Below are 12,302 nucleotides of genomic sequence, written 5' to 3' on the forward strand. Positions count from 1 at the left end.
ATTGCATCTCCATCACGTTTAAGTTGGAGATGTTATTTGTCAGATTTCGTGACGCATAGAAGTAATCGAGGATACTTTCATATTTATCATTTCGCCATGTTGGTTTAGGCGGAATATCTCCTTTCAGGTTTCCATTTAATCTCATCATACCTTGAACCTCCATCTCCTCAGTGCATGTGGCTATCAACCAGTTTTTTTTGCTGAGGGTTTTGTACATGATGGATCTCTTGGTTTTTTAACCTCAGGCATTCCATATTGAGATATCCAAAAAGTATGATTTTAGGATTCTTCTCACTGGATAGAATTGAGTCTATTAAGTCACCCACTGTGTCTAAATATAGCATCTCATCTGAGCGTCAGTCTGCCAATATAAATTGATTACGTGGAGATTTGTGTTTTTTTCACCTCCATTCTCTTCGTTGATGGTTATTACAACATGTTGAATGTATGGTGAGAGATTTGTTGATTTTGATATTCTCATGCCCTTGGTTCTTTTAACAAGTGTTAGCAAGCCGGCCATCGGTCTACCTTTAGTCTGCTTAATGGCCGGATTCCAAGCTACTTCATAGCCCTCTACTGTTGGCTGATTTATAAACCACGTTTCTTGTAGGCAAATTATCTGCAGATTTACAATATTACTCATGCTATTATTCAACAAATGCATGAATCCTCTCGTAATCCATGTCCCCATCAAAATTTCATTAGAACTGGTTATTTCCTGGCATTACTTGTTGATTGTTTAGCGAGGCGGCTACCCAGCTCCACTTTTTATTTTCATCCTCTTTAGATTCCATTTTTTCCTCCGCTCTTTGGTTGTTTTCGCTTTGCATGCGAATGTGATCTTAATTTGTTACTTCTGTTCTCCCTTGTTTCCATCCTTATTCAAGTCAGGTTCATCTTCCAATTCATTTCTCTTTTTATCAAAATGCACTTTTAAACTGCCAGTAGTTAATGATCTCTTCATTTCTTTTGGGTTTTTGGATTGATGATGTCAGATTTCTTAGATTATACGCCTCTCCCCCTGGTTCCATTATTCCAAAGCCTAGGGTTTCAAATTCGTTGGTATTCTCAACTAGAATGTCTCTTATAGCTCTTGAATAAATGTGTAGCAATACACGGTCAGTTATTGCATCGTGTATAAATTCCACAGTTTTAATGTCATTCGTTGTTATTGAGCGCAGCTGTGGTATATAATTCAAAAGCTGGAGAACATTATATCTGTTTAGGATGAGACCATCCTCAGAGGGTCGGATTCTTTCTAATAATATTCAAAAGTTTGAGGTTATGTCCTGCTGCTTATTTTTCTTCGATACTGGTTGTTTTGGATTTATGAACGGGACTTTTTTGTCTTCTCTCCAATGTTCTTTCTCGTCTTCCAACCTTGCAGCAGCACATTGTTTGTTGTTCCTTGACAATTTATCACTTCTTGAGTCATCATTTAAAAGCGTTATCTTAACATGTTTTAGGTCAAGATTTTTGTTTTGCGGATATACAAAGCTTTTTTCAAATCTGTTGTTACATTCAGCCCATCTTTCATCCAAAGTCAAATGTTTTTTTGGATCAGATATTTGCTCTTCTGATCCATCACTTTGTATGATCTTTTTATTTTTCTTCTCTGGGGTAACCGCTATAGTACAGATTCTTTTTTCAGACTTGTTATGATTAAGGTGCCACTCCAATATCATTTGTGCTTCCGGATCATCATCTTCTTCAAATGAAGAGTTACAGCTAATAGTCATATGTTGATAGGTTTGCCAGATCCTTTATTATTTTTTCTTCATTGACTTCTGAGTCATTAATGATTTCAATTTTCTCTTCCTGTTTTTGGTTCTCCTCTGAGGTCTCAAGTACCTCGGGCACAGAATGAACGTTTGAACTCAAATTCTGGTTGCTTGTAGTGGTTTGAATCGTTACATTCAGAGATTTGATACTTCTCAAAAATTTACAGGAATTTTTCGCATTTACTTTTTTTTTTATTTGGCATATTTTTAGTCTTCTTTACTTGTTTTTTGGGTAGGTTTCCTTTCTCTCCACCTTTAGGACGGATCTCCCTTTTGTTTTTATTGAAGATGGCAAACGTCTCATTTTTGTCTGCTGTTTTCTCTTCGTCTCGTACCTCATCAGGACGCACAGTCCTCTTAGTACCCTCTGCATTAGCTGACATTGAGGATTGGCCATCTCTCACTTCATTGTCTAAACTCCCGCTAGCTGGAAGCTCTTTCCCACTCTGTTCATATGCGAGAGTTTTTTCAGTCTGTTTACAATTCACTTCCCCTTCCCATCTACGTCTGTTAAGTCTACACGGGACTGAGATTAGGGGAATAGATAATCTTTATTGGTCATTATACAATTCTCTGGTTTTTCAGTTATTTGATTCGTAGACATATCCTTGTTTTCAATTCTCGTTCTGTTTGCCATGTTATTTTCTTTTATGATTTCTGTTAAACTTACACCGATCTTTTACTTGTGTTGGTTTCTCTTTTTCAAATGTATGTTGTTTTTTCAAGATTGCTAAAGCCTCATGTGCTACTTCAGCAAGAAGCCTTTTATCAGTGCTATTTTTTACTTGTTCCTTTACTTGCGCAACAAAAACCTCATTGTACAATTGGTCGTTAGAGCGATGGATTTTGTCTTCTTGATATGCTTGCTCTATCTTTAATTTTGTATTTACTGTAGCCATTAGGGAAATTTGTTCACCTAGGCTCTCATTTAGATGTTCATAAAGTTTTATCAAGGGTGCAACAGTTATTGTTAAAGCAGAAATGATATTTGGTCGCAATTGATTTATCACCTGCTTTACCAATTCAAAGCAATCAGGTTGCCAGTCTCTCTGCCCTTTTGAAGAATCATAACACTTTCGATTGAACTGTCTCCGTACCTTGGGGTACTCTCTCTCAGCAATCGAGGAGTCGGTATCAGTACTGCTCTCATTGCTTGTATCTATGGCATCCGATTTCGCATTCGCACTGTACAGATTTCTTCTTTTTCTTATAGCATTTCCACCTACAGATGTTTCTTTAGAAAGGCAGCATCTTATTTGGTTTTTACGCTTCTGTGAGCAGGCTACTGCAATTGGACTTGAACTAGACCTAATCCTTCTGCATTTGTTCAGGCAGTAAGAATCTTCATGCTTTCTTTGTTTGCTCATTGCTTTCCCCATGTGCTTTCTACTTCTGTATTTCCCAAGTCTTTTGCCATTAAGGGAACACCATCAGGTTTTTCCGACTCTGGGTGGTTCCTCAATTGATTACAGGAGTTGCAAACTTTGCATTCATATTTTTTAAATCTGTGAGCAGTTTATCAGCCACAAGTAGTTAGTTCCTCCTTTCCGTGGTCGACAATTCCGGTTGGTGTACTTCCGATTTGATCACCTGGCTGTCACCAAAAATCTGATCATTTGCTGACACAAAGACTTCACTTCCAAGTTCCACAAGGGGGTTTAGAAGATTAACAGATTGTATTTGAAGGCCCACACCAGTTTCTGTTCTTATTTTTACTTCTAAACATGCAGCTGGTATGGAGCAAGTCGGTGTGGACAGTTCAACTATTTGGACAGTTTCTGTCTCATCATACTCTTTCTCATTATTGCGTAATTTCTTATTATTGTTTTGCAGCACTCGCCATGCAAGCACTCGCAAGGACGGCAGAGATATTCTCATGATAGGTAGTAACACAATTTGGTGTCGGTCCTCGCAAAACCTGACGTTCAGCGGTGTAATATTTTGGCAGTGTTCTATTGGCAATTGAGTTGCCTTTATTTGTTTGATTTTTATTTTTTCATGATTGCAGGCCCCTCCACATTTACAGGATTGGTCTACACCTCTTTCCCTGAGGTCAAGAGACACTCCGGAATTACTTTCTTTCTTTTCTTCGGTCTCGTCTGAATCTTTTCTAAACTCGTTCCTCCCATGATCACTGATATTGCTGTGGTCGCCTATGCGTTCAGACACAGCAGCCGGTCCGTCGATAAGGCGAACAGCCCGCTCGCATCCTGCAACTCACCCCTTCAGCTGGGCTGAGCGTGCCTTCAAAGCGACTGAAATCACATCATTCCTCCCCAACTCCCGGTCTCCCGCCCACACCTCTATCCGGGTGGTTGAAACAAACGGACATACACATGCAAGGTCTCGTCTACCTCCCTGCGCTCGCAGAGCGGAAGGCGCGTCCAAAGCGTCCAATGCAGTGTGTGGCGTTTCACAGACGGGGCCAGGAGGGGGAGATGGATAGGTCCTCTTCTGACATGTTTTGTCATTACGCACTTTTTTTTATATAAGTGTTCTGGATGTGCGTTAACCCGCGTGAAGTAACATGCTTACCATCTTTCTCTTCGTTTTTTGTTTCCTCCGTGTGGTACCCTGCAGGAGCAGACTGTAGTCACCTCAGCCGTGATCGAGTCAATGGCGAGGTGGGACTTGTTGCTCGTAGGGGGGCTGGTTCCATTATCACAGCTTCAAAGAAATAGTGAAGAGGTTCTGGGTCTCCACAACCGGCGCAACGAGAGCAAAACAGCAGAAAAACAGCACTCTATTCAAATAGTGTACCGCCCTTTACTCCGCGGCCGGGCTTCACTAGAAACTCTATTTTTTTTATTATTATTTTGATATGGATAATACAATCATCCTTTCAAATGTACAAAAGAGAAATGTAAATATATAATAAAATATAAAACAGTTTAGCAGTTTAAAACAAACAAATTGTGTTCACAAACAAGATGTGTATCATCATTACATGAAGCGGAGAACAGACAATAATTCATCAATGACATAGTTAAAATGATTGATTTGTTCTTAGTTCAAATTTTGATTGACTGATGCTCAGTACTTTGTTACAGAAATCAAAAATACAATGTAAATCAAAATATATAGAGAAATAGATACATAATTATAGTGCTAATTTTTAGAACTGCAGGTACAATTATATAGACCCTTCGTCAGGTGCAAGTTTGGGAAAGATTGCATCGAGATAGTGGACTATGACCACCCGCATTCCCAAATCAGGATTATTAGTTATATTAGACCAAATATTATCCATTGACATATAATTATATCTGGTCAAATGACATTTTTTGAAGTGGGTTATCCTTTGACTGACTAATATTGGGCAATACAAAATACAATGTTCTAAGGTTTCTCTTTGTGTCCTGTTTGAGCAGAAGCGGCAATAGTTAAGTTCTGTCTGAATCAAGTTTCGTTCACTAATACCTCAGTTGTGGGCCAGAGATTTAAGTGAAACCTAAGAAATTGGTGTCTGATGTACGGACACAGACATCTTAATAGGTAAGGTGCTGTTGCATGCAAAGCTTTATTGCCAAAGACTCGAATGTCAAAATTCTTATATTTTAGGCATTGCCTCCGATTTTCTATCCAATCGGAAAGAAAATGTTTTTGCTTCGCTCAATCCGGGTTGGATAGGATCAAATCCAACGAAATTGATGCATCAGATAAAGTGTCCATGACTAGATTACACCATGTCTTGGTGAAAGTGTGGTCTTGAGCCAGAAGATGGTTGGCCAGGATACTCAACAATCCACCGGAAGCAATGCCCAAAATTGATTTTCGAAATAATGCACACATCTTCCATTTGATTTGGGATTCTAAAGATGGAATACCCAATTCATATCGTATTAATGGTAGAGGTGTGCTTTTAGGTAGATATGACAATTGCTCCAAAATCTGGCTTCCAAGACAGACCACCAATTGGATTTTCTTCGAAGCATAGTTTCGAGGCCATAGCTTATGATGGGGATCACGTTCTGTTGGTAAAATAATAAGACATGTTTTAGGGTACATTTTCCATATTTCTTTTTAAGAATTTTGGCTTGCGAAAATAATGAGCAAAGTTTAGACTGAATATCATCTAGTGCCTGACTCCAGGTGGAGGCCTGGATAATGATGCCCAAATATTGATAGTGGTGGACTTCAGATAACATTGCATTTTGTAAAGACCAATTATGAGTCTTTACTTTCGTTTTCCCATGAGGTTTTACATATCATGGTTTGAGTTTTTTGTGTATTGACTATAAGGTTGTTGGCAGATACATATGAGGCCAAATCATTCAATAAGTTTTGCAAGCCAGAAGGTGTCTGGGAAATGAGGATTAAGTCATCCGCATAAAGAAGATGACTTATGGTGTGAATTCCAAGTTTCGGCGAGTCACCGTTAGTGGCCCGCAAAATAATCCCCAAGTCAAACAGAAAGAAATTGAAAATAGAGGAAGCCAAAATGCAGCCTTGTTTTGAGGCCTCGAGCAGTCTTGATAATAGATGAGTTTACCTGCAGAAGAAAGGCTAATTTAAATGGTAGTGTGAGTATGTAATAGCATAACTAAATTCAAAAGTGAAGGTGGACAATTGTGTTTAATTTGAGATGTAAAATGGATCGGTCGATGGAATCGAAAGCGGCTTTGAACTCATTGAAAGTCAGGTATAAGACTTGATTCTTCGCCGCATATTTAGATTTCAATACATTTAAGGTCATGAGATTGGGACAAGTCCTGAGACCAGCGACAAATCCAGTCTGAAACGGGTCTCTTAGATTATTTTTAATGGTCCATTGATTGAAGTCCCGTAGGATGATCCTGGCAAAGATTTTGCCTGGTGCGTCTAATAAAGCTATTGGCTGTAGCTGGCCGGCGAGGTACGATCACCCTTTTTGTAAATCGGGACTACAATGGAGTGAGTCCAGGAGGCAGGCAGACACTGTGTAAAGTTAATAGTTGTGAAAATCTTGTGTAATATGACAGCCCAAAGATCGGGATGTTTTTTAAACATTCGATTGGAGAGGCCATCGGGGCCACATGCCCCAGAATTGCTAATTTTATTGATGTCATATCTGATGTCATCCATATCAAAAGAAAGGTGAAAAGAGTTGTATGTGTAAAGTGTTATACTATGAGAGTGTTTGGGGCAGGCATAAAGATTCTGGAAGTGTTCAATCCACTTTAGCTCGGTTACACAGTTTGCTTGCGAAATGGATTGAGGATAACGAGTGGCCCTATTTAATAGTGGTCACAAACCTGCAGCGTTTTTAGATTGAAAAGACCGCAACATGGCTTCTCCATCGAGCTGAAACATTTTGATTCGAATGGCCTTAAGAGCATTTTTATGTTTTGTTTTGATGGACTTCAAAATGGATGCTCTGGATGCCACCAGAGCTTTCAGAGCTTGTCTTTTTAGAGCCTGTGTATGAGCTTTCAATTTTTGAATCTCGAAGTTAAAAACATGGAGTTTTTGGCTGGGCACGCATGAAGCTACACTGAATCTTGATGCTTTACAGAATTGGAAATACTCCATCAAGTGAGGGTAGTGCATGATTTGATCCCAATGTTGATTTTCCAAAGCTGCATTCAGCTCACACAGGGTTTGTGGGGACCATCATAGGGGATTGCCTCCATTATTCAAAAATACATTTTCCTGAAAAGGTTTCGCAACAGTAGTGATACCAGGAGAATGGCTCATCCACACAACAATTAATTGATTGTGATCACTATTGTGATTGTCAATTATGTGAAAATCGTCCATGCCTAAGAACAATTGCGCATTTACGAAAACATAGTCAATTATGGACGAACTGGAACCTCTCTTCCATGTTGACTTGGGCGGCATATCTGATGGAAAAGCTCCATTGAGCATCACTAGATCATGGTTGGAGGCGAAGGCCGGCCATTTGGTTAACTTTGGCTTGATAGAAGTTTGAGGAATAAGGCAATTACAATTTAGATCACCTGCAATGATGATGTTGGAGACTGACTTGTCAAGAGCGACCAAATTGAGTGCATCTGTTAATGCCTTAAGAAAACATCCATCAGATATACCGGCCGAGTTCCAATACACATTTATTAAGGCGTAGCCAATATCAATGATATGTAATTTGATCATTTGTACATAGTTGTTTGGACTACTCCATTCTTGAGCAACCATTCCAACTCCCATCTTGACAGCTATCAGTAACCAGTGATGGGTCTGTCAGAAATGCCACGCTGTGCCGGATTGAGGAAAACTTCATAGTTGTCCCATATCGGGACTGAGGTCATCCAAGTTTCCTGGAGCATGAGTATATTATGAGATACAAGCAGGTTGTGGTTGTTGTTAATCAAGTGTGAAAATCCTCTGGTATTCCAGCTAATCAAGGAGATTGAAAGAGCATTTGTTTTACATGCTAGCTAGTTGGATTGTGTGGTTGTATGACAATGGCAACCTGTTGGTAAGGGAACCTGGGGAGACTGATAGCTTCTCGGGGCTTCACCACTGTTAGTTTGCAAGTGCTCTTTTTGGTTAAGTACGTTAAGTGCAAGATCAAAACCCAAAAGAGGAGAGTTCCATTCTGGCCATCCATATGAGATTTTGAACAACTCTGGAGTTCATCCAGATCCTAATGGAGGAGGCATTGTGCTGAGTTGGAAATTCTAAGAGTGATATCTGCTGTGCCAATATCTTCGAGTGATCGAATTTCAGAGAATATGGCCAAGAGGGAACTTCTGTTCAAATTATATTGGATGAAAGGTTTTGGTTTGCATGTTAATAGCAACATAACATTGGCTGGGGGTTTAGCATTTGGCTTTCTGGATACAGAATTTCACTGCACAGGAGGTTCATTGGAGGGTCTCAAGGGCGGATTCTGGGAGAGACAACTGACTGAAGCAGTTTCACCATTTCTGGGGTAATTTGAGCAAGTAAAGCAAAGGGGTCATTTGCAAGAGTCAGGAGTATTATCTGGAAAAGTTCGCGATGCAACATTTCTAGGTCTTGAGGAGGGTAAATCATTGGGCCTTGTTTGAGGCGCTTCCTGAGGCCTTGTGTAGGACACATTGGTGGCTGGTACAGACTTCAGATCATTGGAATGGAGAGTTTTTTGGGATAAGCAGCTCATGTAGGCGTCCACCGCCTTCCTGATCTCTTGTCGGTGTAAGTCATCAACTCTAACTGCAGGAATGTGTGCAGTTTGTGAGTTGGCGACCTCCACAGGCAGTACCTCCGGGCAAGGAGCCTTGCTAACCTCGTGACAAGATTGTTCTATCGCCGCCTCCACCAGTTGATCCAGAGGTGCATATGGTGCCGGGGGATTGCTGGTAGCAGGTAGCTTACTGGTCACTTTGCCCTGTTTTAGTTGGAAGTATTTCCTTGATACTGAACGGGCAGCATCAATTACTCTTGTTTTTGTCGAATTTAAATTCTTGATGAATAATTTCGATTTGGCAGTATTCATTTTATTATTGCCAGAAATGTTTTTGGTTAATTTGGATTGGCACGAGGGGCCAGTGCTCTTTTTGCTTTTAGAGAGGATGGTATAAGTCTCTTTATTGGTTGCGCTCATTAGAGTTTTTGGGGAGGTTACACTTGGGGCACAAAGGGAAAGATTCACTGCAGGTTTAACTATGAGAGCACATGGGGGAGCCCTAGGGTTCTTTCGATGTTTCGCAGTCAGCTTATCGGGGGCCTTTTCAGGATACGTCTGAACTGCTGGTGGGCCACTGGGCCCACTCGAAGCTTCACAAGAGTCGATGTTGTGACCCATATCAGGACACACAAATTCTACCTGTTCTTCTACAGGGCATATGGTTTTATCAAATGGTGGTAAACATTGGCTCCTATTTTCTCATGCAGAAGTTTGTGTAGCTGTCGCAAGAAGGACTGAATCAATGTCCCCTATCAATGGTTTCATGCCAGTGGGAGCAAGGATCAATTTGGAACTAGAGTCATGGCGCGACTGCTTATTTGGATGATCCCCATGCCATGTTAGAATTTTTCCAATAATACTGTTTGCGAGATTAATCTCCCGTCTAGACTGTCATATAATTTAATTAAAGTAGTTAAGGACATTTGTTAATGCCGAATTGTTCTCATTTGGCGATGCCTGATTGGCCACAGAGTTGAGTATCTGTTTTTGAGTTAGACACTCAGGGTCTGGAGCTTGGGCATGGCTAATGACCGTGGATGTCATTGAGATTGCATCCACACTTGCTTGGGGGACCATGAATTTGCGTGGAGTGGGAGAGCAAAAGGAGATGTTAGAAATAGAAGAGCAACTGCTCGAAAACATGATGGGGGATTTGGATAAATTATCTGACATCAGTTGGGGAGAAAAACAAGAATTGGAAAGTTTAAGGTCAATTATAGCAACGTTGGATGCCTGAGCCACTGAGCGAGCGTAGTTGACTACAAGCTCCGCAGTGGGTGGCACATTCTCAAGAATACTGGCATCAGTGATCACGTTAAGCTCACCCAGGCATCTTGCAAGAGTGACGCCAGCTGAAATAGGCGCATCTGCACATGAAGATACAAATTGTTGGTCATGGGGAGTCAGGGGTGAGTTTGCAGCATGAATGGACATTTGGCGCAGATGAATGCTCATTTTTTAAAATAGATCTTCGCGAGGAGGAACGTGGTTGACAGAGGTACAACATTCAACTTGCAAAGCTTCAAGAGAGTGAACTGTAGATTCTTTATACAATTTTCGGATATCCGGTAAACCGGGTTTCTTGATGGTTAAATGAACCCCACTTTTTATGCGCAGGGCTTTTGGGGTAGAAGTGCCACTCAAGACGCTCCTGTTATGATTAGCTCTGCCTGCAAGAGAGTGGAATGTTGAGATGGAAGGCAGAGCACAGAATGTTTACCCATGAGTGAGTGTTCCAGGGTGGTCAGTTGAAAGATGTAAGCCCTGAGAGAGGATGCCGGTGGGTGTCCTATTTTCCCCATGATTTATCTGACATAAGAACTGTAATCAATAAGCCCAAACTAAGTAAAGAACTTACAGTTAATAAGAAGTTGTCAGTCATTTGTAACCGGACCCAGAACTTAACAGTGGCGACGAGGATGATGCTGATTTTGCTGAGGGGACAGCAGCACCAAGGAAGGACACCCACCGGCACCCCCAAGAGAAGAAATCCTCTCTCAGGTAAGGGCGCAAATTGGCAGAAAGGGCGCTGTGATGTGAGGTGTAGTGAGAGCAGCTTTGACCAATAGTGAAGGGCTACAAATGTATTGGAAGCTGCAGATGCCCATTAAAGTGCTCCAACAGCGTGTGAGACCAGAGAAAGCCAGCGCTATAGAGAGAAGGCATAGTGGCGCTGCAGGCCCATTGAGAACAAAGGTTTCAGAAGCATTTTGCTACTCAGAGCTGCCTGTTGTTTTAAGTGGCATTTATGTCAAGGAGCGCAAGAATTGGCAAAATGACAGTCGGGGAAGCACTTTCAGTTTCAACATATGCCACACCTACCAGCATGATTATATGACTGGTGAGGTGAGACTGTAGCCGGCCTGTGGGGAGAGCGCTTTTCAGGCGAGTTTTAGGTGGCCCTGAAAGGACAAGTGGGCGGTCGTCAGCAGAGTTTGTTGGTTCAGAGAGCTCTGTTTCCCTCAGCTTCCCAGTCCAACTGATGACGTTGGGTGGAATGCTGGAGGAGTTTGTGATGGTGCTGGCATTGATTGGCTGCGAGTTTAGCTGCTGTTCTGGAGCGTAGGAAAGGAGAACACAGCAACGTGCAACACAGAGGTCCGATCACGTGCAACGTTGCGCAGCGTTATTTGTTTTTTTCTCTGCGAGGTGCGCAGAATTAAGTAAACAACATGAGAACGACTGCCGTATAATAGGAAAGGGAGCCAGACATTGAAGTGGCTTCTCTCTGTGCTGTTTTGAGGAGAGAGCGGAGCCAATGGCAACTTGAAAGAAGCATGTTGCATTTCAGTTTGATGTTCGGCATTTCTATGGGACTTTTGAGCAATGAATCATTTGGCTGCGCAATGAGGAAAACATGTTGGGAGTGGCTGCAGTTCACTGACAGCAGTGATTTATGCAGGCAGAGAGGGCCGTGCGCCCCACACTTTTGTCTAACGTTAGTGCCAGCATGGAGCAGGAGGAATGCCATTGAACTGCCCATATATATGGCATTGAGGTTTTCCATCATGACAGTTTTGAACACGTTTTAACAGTTGTTCACTAATTTTTGAAATGGAAAGTGAAAGTGATTTTACAGAGGAACTCATGAAATTAAATATGTTCTCATGTAATGGTGCATATTTTAGTGTTAATGTACTGTGGTTGCATTACAGGTGTCAGAACAACTTTTACAAAGCGTAGCTGTGATGTGAGGCCTGTCTGAGTTATCGTAATGGAATTAATATGTATGCTGGTTACTGGTGTGAGCTGAGTTATGTGCAAGCGCTATGGCCTTTGTTGAGTTATGTGTGAGAGTTTTAAGTGGATATCGTGGCCTCTGTTGATAAGGAAATGTAGTGGAGTTTTTTTTAGAACATCCTAATTGCACCATTGTTGATAATGACAGTTTTTTTTTCTCACAGGTA

Source organism: Ambystoma mexicanum, chromosome 5p (assembly GCF_040938575.1).
Source record: "Ambystoma mexicanum isolate Mex_15411 chromosome 5p, UKY_AmexF1_1, whole genome shotgun sequence".
Taxonomy (NCBI): domain Eukaryota; kingdom Metazoa; phylum Chordata; class Amphibia; order Caudata; family Ambystomatidae; genus Ambystoma; species Ambystoma mexicanum.